Below are 9,891 nucleotides of genomic sequence, written 5' to 3' on the forward strand. Positions count from 1 at the left end.
TATTGTTCTTCTTGCTTATATGTTACTCAATGTATATTATTGCACACAAGTTTAACTCACTATAATGTTTAGAGTTCTGAGGGAGTCTACAATGGGTTGGACCATCACATTTGACTATGAGAAACTCCACAAGTGAGATTGACATCACATCTTTGCTTAAAATCTTAAGACATTAGGTATATTGTTCTTCTTGCTTATATGTTACTCAATGTATATTATTGCACACAAGTTTAACTCACATATGAAACATAAACATCTCTCCCTTAAGTGTGAGACTATTATGTATGTGATCTGGTGAGATATCACATAAGGTCAGAGACACGACATGGTAAAAAAAAGTGGGTTGGCGGCAGTTTCATAGAGGGGTGTTTGTTTCTTTCTTTCATGAGAAGAGATAAAGTAAATTATAAAAGAAAAGAAGATTAAAAATGAATTTGAACTTGATAGAAATGAAAAGAGAAAAAAAATAAGGAGTGAGCGTTTTATTCGTGAGAGCATAGGAAACATAATGAATTGCTGGTGATTTTATGGATTTGTTGAAGAAGTTGAATATTACTGGGCAACTATGCTACCAAAATATTAGATTTATTGAAAATATGTACATCTATTTAAAATGTCTAACGAATATGTATTTTGTCAACTCATCATACATATACATTTTTCCATTGCAAGATCCCATGAAATACCATAAGTGAAGGAATTTGAAATGACAAAGGTTTTTTTTTTTTGTGCATGAAAGCTAATCACATTCAAAAACTAAAATTTAAGATGAAAAATTAAACAAATGACACTCAAAAAATAACGAAACAAATCATCACATTAGGCTAGGATCCTACAATGGATTGTATTATCACAGTAAGCTAAGATCAATCACAGAAGTGAGATTCACATCCTATCTTCTTTCAAAGTCTTAAGGCATTATGTATATGAGTCATTGCACTTATATGTTTCTCGCATCTACTCTTGCATACAATACGGAATTTTAACTCACACTTGAGACATTAACATCTCTCTATTAAGTGTTAGGATCTTTGTGTTTGTAGTCCACCACCAAGAACAACTCTCGATCCCCCACAACGTCGAACCCGGATGTGATACCACCGTTGGGCTTTCTGTGGGAGCCTAAGTTGATGTAGATCGACAATTTGGATAAAGAGAAACCACACAAGTGATAATGATACAACCAAAACTCCATCTAAAATTTTATGTAACACCTGATACATCACAATATTCCCTCCATCAAATATAACGACATTCTAGCCCGTGCTTGGCACGGGTGTCCATGCTAGTATAATACAAAAGAATAGTTCTATGAGCAAAGTACACGTGGCGCCTCATTTTGCTTCTAGCATTTAATGCCCCTCAAACAATTTTTTTTCAATGCATAAGACCTTTGATTAGACCTTTGATCAAGATATCAAGATAGTTGCCTTAATTATGTATTATGTATTATGTAAATATTTGATTAAGAAATGGTATCAAATATACAATATTGTTTTATTGTTTTATGTACATGTGCATTTTGCCTTAACAATATGTATTATATACATTTTCCAACCGTATTTTATGTTTATGGAGGAATCCAACCGTGTTGTATACGTACGATATTATTATATACGTTCATTCCAGGCTAAAGTTTTTTTTTCTTTTCCACTCTAATTTCGACTCTGATTGACCGATCAATTTTACATATTAGTTACCGATATTTGTTGTAATTACTCGGAGATAACTTAATTATTGTGTACTTTTTTTTTGAAGGAGTTAATTATTGTATACTCTTTCTGAAATTTTTTTAATCTTCGGAAATAAGATTTATCTTAAATAGGATCAATGTTATGTACATCGTATCAAATCAAAGTACCACTTTTATATATCATCGTTTCAAACTAATTTTTTAAGTCTCCGGAAAAAATGTCGTCCATATATATGATAAATTGTTTTCTATAATTTGGTACCATTTTTTTCGTGTAAGGTACGTATGCACTGTTTTTAATCAGAAAAAAATAGCAATTGGCAGTACCATTTTTTTTAGCAATTACTCTGTTTGGACTCCAATATTTTTTATTTTATTTTTTTGGTACAAGCCATATTGTTTTTTTTTTGTCTCCGTTTTTTATGATATCATGCTATTGCCGTATTCAATGCATATTTAATTTGGTTTACAAATATGGTAGCTTCTTTCTTAACAGAATATATATATGGTAACTATTATTTTGAAAATTATTGTGTACTTTTTTTTTAAGGAGTTAATTATTGTATACTCTTTCTGAAATTTTTTTAATCTTCGGAAATAAGATTTATCTTAAATGGGATCAACGTTATGTACATCGTATCAAATCAAAGTACCACTTTTATATATCATCGTATCAAACTAATTTTTTAAATCTTCGAAAAAAATGTCGTCCATATATATGATAAATTGTTTTCTATATTTGGTACCATTTTTTTCGTGTAAGGTGCGTATGCACTGTTTTTAATCAGAAAAAAATAGCAATTGGCAGTACCATTTTTTTTAGCAATTACTCTGTTTGGACTCCAATTTTTTTTTTTTTTGTACAAGCCATATTGTTTTTTTTTGTCTCCGTTTTTTATGATATCATGCTATTGCCATATTCAATGCATATTTAATTTGGTTTACAAATATGGTAGCTTCTTTCTTAACAAAATATATATATATGGTAACTATTTTTTTGAAAATAAATATATATCCTTGCTTAGTATTGTTCCAAGAACCGTTTCAAAAAAAAAAAAATATTGTTCCAAGAAAGGCGAAGTGTGTGGTATAATTTGTGAAATAATAGAATGGTCCCTTCATCGTGTATGGTTTCCTTGCATGCGTTTTTTTTCCATACGTTTTTTGTGTAAACAAAAGGTTCCATGCGTTTTTTTTCCTTTAATGACGTATTATTTCCATGGCCGATCCAATGGTTGTATGACAAGTGTCAATTTCACTTTGTCAGCCAATCGGAATTCATCATGTTTTGTTTTTGTTTTTATTCTTTTGGTTGCTACCCATGATAATTAATTTGTTATTTACTGCCTATAAAAAGGTCATGTCATATTTGATCATTTCATCTGCTTTTTTGTTTCTTTTTCACATATTGTTGTTGGTAATAACAAAAGTAAGTCTTGCAATGGCTCCGAGATCAGTTGATAACATCTCTGAGGTCAGTCCTGTTATACCCTAATTTTGGACCTAAAAATACTAATCAATCTTTCCTTTCTTGCATTTCAAGCCATTTGAACTGTCTCTGATCAACTGCATCTTTCTCTGCATTCTATTTCAAAGTTATTTGCAAAATTTACATGCAAGGGTATTTTAGTCATTTCCCATGTCAAATTTTTTTTCCAGTCTTTTAAAGTGTTGTTTGGGTCCTGTCAAGTAGTTTGAATAAGTCTTCATTTCATTCTATGTCAAAACCCATTTTAAAAATTGCCTTTGAAGTCATTTTGAGTCAGTTCTGCCTCTAGGGGCATTTTAGTCTTTTCAAGTGTCAAGACTCTGTTCAGATCTTAAAAATTGTCTCTGAGTCTTTCAAGTTGGTTTAAATAAACTTTTGTTTCAATTCTCCGTTAAAAAAATCATTTTAAAATTGCATCTGAGTCATTTTTAGTCATTTTAGCCCTAGGGGCATTTTGGTCATTTCACACGAAATTTTGGCAGAGAGAGGTTACTTTAAAGTACCTCATTTAGGCCATTGGTTCGTTTTAGTCCGTTTTGTCAATTTTATTCGTTTCACTTTACGTTATTTTCCAATTACCAATTTTAATTCATTTTTATTTTTATTTTTTTTGCACTTTAGTCCCTTAATTCCTATAAATTGCATACTAGTCCTTTTTGTCATTTCTTTTTAGCTTTTTATTTTTTTTAGTAATTGCATATTTGGTCTTTTTTCTTCTGCAGTCCTTAAACATTTTTTAAAATTTGCAAACAAGTCCTTTAAGTCCAAAATATTGCAAAGTGGTCCTTTTCTTGTCCAGGTTATCCTTTTAGTCTTTTCTATTTTGCAGGTTAGTCCCTCAATTTTTCAGAATTGCAGAAAAGGTCCCAAAGTCCAAAAATAGTCCAAGGCCGAGCCAAACAAGCCCAAATCCAGGTGTCTAATTCCAATTGGTCCAGCAATACACTTGGCAGCCTATAAAAGGCCCCCAATCATTGCCATGCCACTCATAACAGGCCAACTCATCAAAAAAATAAAATCACCAACTCATTTTCACGCGCACTACGCGCCACCACAACAGAATCCAAAAAACACCATAACAAACTAAAACCACCGCAATCAAAATCAATCACCGCCACAAAGATTCTCAAACTCATCAATCCCCAACAAAAATCCACAAATTCATCACTGATTCTTGCCAGATTCATCAACAATTACACAAATTCAGCATGAATATTACAAGAACATAATCAAAACCATTCAATTCGAAGTTTTCTTTCAAAATCTTTCGTACTAAGTTCTCAGTGGTTTCTCTGCGAGAAACCTCATCATCGAACGTTTTCTTCTTCCTCTTGCAATTCAAGCCCGTAGGCGATCACAAGACGAAGGTCTGAGAAGAGAAGAAGAAGATCGAAGCAAGATTTGAACCGGCGAAGAAGAAGAAGAGAGTTTCACCGATTTATTTTCGGTCTCAAAAGCTTCGAACAACTTACCAGGAGAATCCGAGGCGATTACGAAGTTTTCCGAAGAACTCTTCGCATAAATCTCCGATCAAACTCAGGTAACAAACTCAAAGCCTTCTAGTTTTCATTTCAAAGCTTCATCGAAGGTCTTTCTGAGAAAATAAACGGTGAAAACAAGTAGATCGGAGTCTTTGAACTCATTCTTGAAAAGATTTAAAAGAAAAAATTCGAAACCGAGGTTTAAAGTATAGATCTACGAAGTTTCACCGTTTGTCTGCAAAATCTAAGCACAATTTCGAACTCAGTGTGAAAAGTAGCATAGATTAGGGTTTGATTTCATGTGAATCGGAGTTCAAAGCTCGCCGGAATCTGGAATTCACGGCGGAGTCGATGAAGATTCCGATGAATCTTCATCTTCTCCGGCCGTTTCATTCTAGAAACCGGCAGAGAAGTGAACGACGAGGAAGAGAGAAGGGAGAGCCTCTCTCTCTAAAGTTAAAACCTAGAGAGAGAGTGAAGGGAAGGAAATGAGGTGAACCGGCCTCCCTTCGTTTTTATAGACATTTGAACCGGCCGGTTCACTTCGGTTCAGCTCCTCCTCCTCTCATCCTGGCCATTCATGCCACGTGTTCGCTTGAGATTTGATGTTAGGGTGTGCCTGCTTTGCCTTATCATGCGCTGCTTGTCCTGGACCCTCAGATCTAGGGTTTTGATGGATCTGGATCAATCCAACGCTCCTGATGCGTTTGGATGGTCCATATCCATCAGGACCTTGGGCCTGGGCTTGTGTTTCTGCAGATTTCGTTTTTCCCATGCATCTTTGCTATTTCCTAACCCTATTTTGCTTTTTACACCTCTGTTCATGATCAAAATTACTTGAAAAATTCTATAAATTTTTGTACATGTTCTTGTTAATTTTTGTGATGTTTTTATGCATTTTGTTTACTGAAAACCTTGATGAAAAATATTATTGCATTTTCTCGCTTTATTTCCTTGATGCTTTGTGAAAATTCATGAAAATTTTGTCTAATTCTACTTCAAATTCTTGAAAATTGTTTGTGATACATGTTACATGGTTTTGAAGGAGTTTTAGCCACTGTTTGTGTTGATATTAATGCATGAGTATGAATCTTGATTAGTTACTTAGCTTACAAGTTAATTGTGTAGTTAAATAATGTAAATATGCTTAAAATTTGTTCTAAAATGCCAAGTAACTCATGTTGCCTTAATTCCCATTCCAAGACTTGTTTCTAAACCTTTAAAAATACATTGGAATGTGAGAATTATAGGTCATATGGTTCTTGCATTCTATGAACAAATTTTAGCCATGTTTGCACTCATTTTTTATCCTTTATGTTCTAGTGTTTCTCTTGCTTTATTTCCTTTGATATTGTCATGTGCTACTAACTCTTTTCATCTCATGTTTCATCATTTCATAAGCATCTCCATTTCATCCCATATTCATCTCTATTTCTTTCTTGCAATTGAATTTGTATCAAAATTAGAATGTAAACACTTAGGAGTTTTGTAACATTTTTTTTCTTTGTGCACTTTTAATTTTCTTGGCAAAGAGGCCATAGAATGTATCTAGGATATGATGTAAAGGACAATGGACTCTAATGATGTACACCGACACAAGCACCGGCACATGCACACACAATCACTTTAGGTATATAGCTAGACTATGCATGTTTAGATGTATGTTTAGGATTGTATGCTTAGATGTATGTTTAGGCTTTGGACTTAGAAGAAATCAATTTTCCAAAAAAACTTGAACAAACTTCACTCAAACATTTTTCATAATAAACCTTGGGGTCAAAACCCCATTGAATTTTCCTTTTATTTTCTTAATCAAATCTTAATGAACCTTAATCATACTTTGACCATATTTTGCAATTCACTAATCCAACCTCACAATTTCCTAATCCCATGCCCTTGAGGCCTCTTTCTATTCTTCAAATTCCAATTTTCAAACTTAAAATCAACTAACAAAAACAAAAACATTTTTGAGAGAGAACTACGGTGGATTTGATCCCTTAATCGGGTACGTAGGCAAGGGACAAAATTCCTTCAATTCAACTAAAATAAAAATCCAAAAACATTCTTCTCCCTCCAATTCTTCATTTAGTAATTCTTAGGCTTAATATCATCTTTCAAAATAGCATTTAAAAATAAAGCGCGCGCGTAGAAATTAAAGACGGTTCCTATAGGATACTATAGTCGTTATGGGTGCCTAACACCTTCCCGTAGCGAAAACAACTCCCGGACCTCGATTCTCAAGGGTTTTGCTTACTTTTTCCCTTCCCAAGAAAAAATAAGATATCACCGGTTTAAAAGGTTCAAACGTAATCAATGTTTGACACCCGAAAACCAAGATAAAACAAGTCCAGTGAAGGAATCATGGACCATTGTCGTTCGAATTGTCCGTGCTTGGTTCGTTCGTGATGTCAATCGTGACGCTCACCCTTTTTCACTTGACATGGTGTTGATGGATGCATCGGTTAGGCTATTCCTAATTTTTGTTTCGCACTTAAAATTTTCTTAGAATTCCATTTATTTTGTTTTTTAATTGTTTTTTTTTTGTGTGATCAGGGCAACAAAATTCATGCAACTGTGCGGAGGACTCTTATCTACAAGTTTGAAAAGGATTTGCAAGAGGGAAAGGTCTACAATATGAGTAACTTTGGTGTCGCTGCGAATATTGGTTCTTATCGGACAACCAAGCTGAAATTCTAAGGAGCATTTAATGTTCTTTTGATATTTTGATATTTTAAAAAAAAAAATACACATCTTCACTTTAATGTTCTTTTGTGAATTCTTATTTGGCAAGTATACCACGAGTTTTAATTGGCACGGGATCGCGTATAATGACAGAGTTTATGAAATCAGCAAATTATTTCAATACCATTAACGTTTGTTAATAACGAGTTTGTTATGAAATACACAATTTTTTTTATTATCAATGTTATTATGAAATACGTAAAAAAAAATTATTATCAAATGATGATCAAATATTATGACCTTTTTTATTATCAAGTGATGGTCAAATAATATGAATATTTTGTTTTTTTTTTTACAGTATATGACAATTTTGTGAAAAATTCTTAAAGATGAATTATGTATGTTTTTTGTGCTTAATAATTCATACTTAATAGATGTTTTTGTTAAAAAAATTCTATTTTTTTAGAATAGATTGACATTTTCTACACATTTCTGGAGAATCTCATTCAAAAATATGAAGACTAAATTTGAGTTGACTAAAAAATAGATACCAAGAATGGTGATGAAAACTTTTGGAAGACTAAAAAACTAACAAATTTTTTAGCGAAAATAAAATGAAATATATATTTTTTGAAAGAAAAACTAAAACGACGTATTGATATATTGAAAAATTAAGAATACCATTCTTTATTTTTTTGACAAAGAATACCATTATTTTGTTACTCTGAATATGTCAAAAAAAAAATTACATATTCATCATCATCTCTAAAAATAAAAGTATTTCTTAATCATTGATCCACATCACCTCATAAATCACAAATACATATTTGACTTTGCCATTAATTACAATTTATTTCTATTAATTTTCTATTTACCATTTCATATTTCGGTTTCTAAGCAATTGAATCATGGAAGAGTGCCAATTTTACATCACACTTTTTATTTGTTCAAAATGTAATTTACTTTCTATTCTATTATTTTCCTATATATAGTCTATGTTTATTTCATCATTTTTAGCTGTATATTTCTTCCATATGGTGATGTTAAACTCCAAAAAGTTGTTATGGAACCAAGATCAGGTAACGTTTATGAGATCAACCCAGTCAAAGAATCATGGAACATAATCATTCGAATCATTTGGGTTTGGTTTGTTCATGATGTGATGTCAACTGTGACACACACCGGTTCTCTATATATCTTTCCCATGGATGCATCATTATGTATGTTATGAATATAATTTTTTCACTTTTTAAATTAATCTAATTTTTTTATCTTTGTTTGTTTGCATTTTTCAGGGTAACAAAATTCATGTCACTGTGTGAAGATTTTGAATTTGATAAGATTGATAAGACATAAGAAGATGTGGGAAAAAAATGGGTTAGAAGTTTTTCTTTCACGTGAGAAGATTGATGAGTCTAAGTATGGTTTGGATATATATTGAATCTACAAAGATCACAATCGAAAGAGAAAAGAGTCAAAGAAAAATAATCCAAATTTTGTTCATGGTCCTTTGATCTACAAATGTAGAAACAATAATTACGAGAGCATGAGATCTATATTGGTGAATAAGAATATATATATATATATATATATATATATATATATATATATATTAGTATTTTTTGTTATAAAATTAAAATTAATTTTAAACGTGTTACAAACCTGAATGTATTGTTTTTTTGTCATGTTTACATGGAACGTCTTAAAATGAGATAGAAGAGTGAATCTAATACTATAGTTTTGTTAATATTATTGTTTGAAATATTGCTTATTCTCTGAGATCTATTTTATGTGCTAAATTATTTAGCCTCATTTTGCCAAATCCTATCCTAATTTTTTTTACGTGTGACATAATGGTGCCTTTGAAGTTTGGTTTGGTATTTATCTATCATCTAATTGATTAATGTCATGTCATATTTTGGTATTAATTTATTAAAAAATAAATTAATTTTTGAATGAGTTTTGTTTGCATGTTATCGATATCCAACGAAACCTCTTGGTACTTCAGAATTGATAAATTTTCTCAATAAAAAAATATTAAATACCACAACATATTTGAAAACAAAATTCTAATTTAAAATTAACATATATACTTGCAGCTAAAAGAACGTGGTGCAAATAGCCAATGAAGGTTGATTCAGTTGGTAAGAAATTAAGTTACTTGCAAGGTTGTGGGTTCAATTTTCTGTTGGCGATGTGAGGACCTGATCTTTGATAGATGCTCTATAAGTATCTGTGTAAATGTTGTTAGAGTCTTAAGGTTTATCCTGATTGTGGTGAAGTTTCCGAAGTCCAAGTAGCCTAAAGTTGTTTTATAAAAAAAAAAAATGAAATGTGATGCAACTAAACTTGCAGCTATTTTTATTCAAAAAAAAAAAAACTTGCAGCTATTTTTTTGGTTCTACAAGGTATCTATAATGTCAAACAAATCTCCCACATTAAAACTTCAAAATATTTGCAACAATTTTTTTTTATAACCAAAGTAACATTTAAAAGTATATATGTGGCAAGTTTGAAAAGAAAAATTATACCATCATTTCTTAATC

General features: G+C 31.5%; 1 long non-coding RNA gene across 1 annotated transcript; it reads left to right on the plus strand.

Annotated features, from left to right (window-relative positions):
* Positions 1 to 8,068: 8,068 nt before the first annotated feature.
* On the plus strand, positions 8,069 to 9,116 carry LOC146901492 (uncharacterized). The gene is made up of 2 exons (XR_015023101.1): positions 8,069 to 8,299; positions 8,641 to 9,116. It is a non-coding gene; the product is annotated as an uncharacterized LOC146901492 (long non-coding RNA).
* The last annotated feature ends 775 nt before the right edge of the window (positions 9,117 to 9,891 follow it).

This window comes from Medicago sativa, chromosome 8 (assembly GCF_051527215.1).
Source record: "Medicago sativa cultivar Bolivia chromosome 8, Bolivia_mono, whole genome shotgun sequence".
Taxonomy (NCBI): Eukaryota; Viridiplantae; Streptophyta; class Magnoliopsida; order Fabales; family Fabaceae; genus Medicago; species Medicago sativa.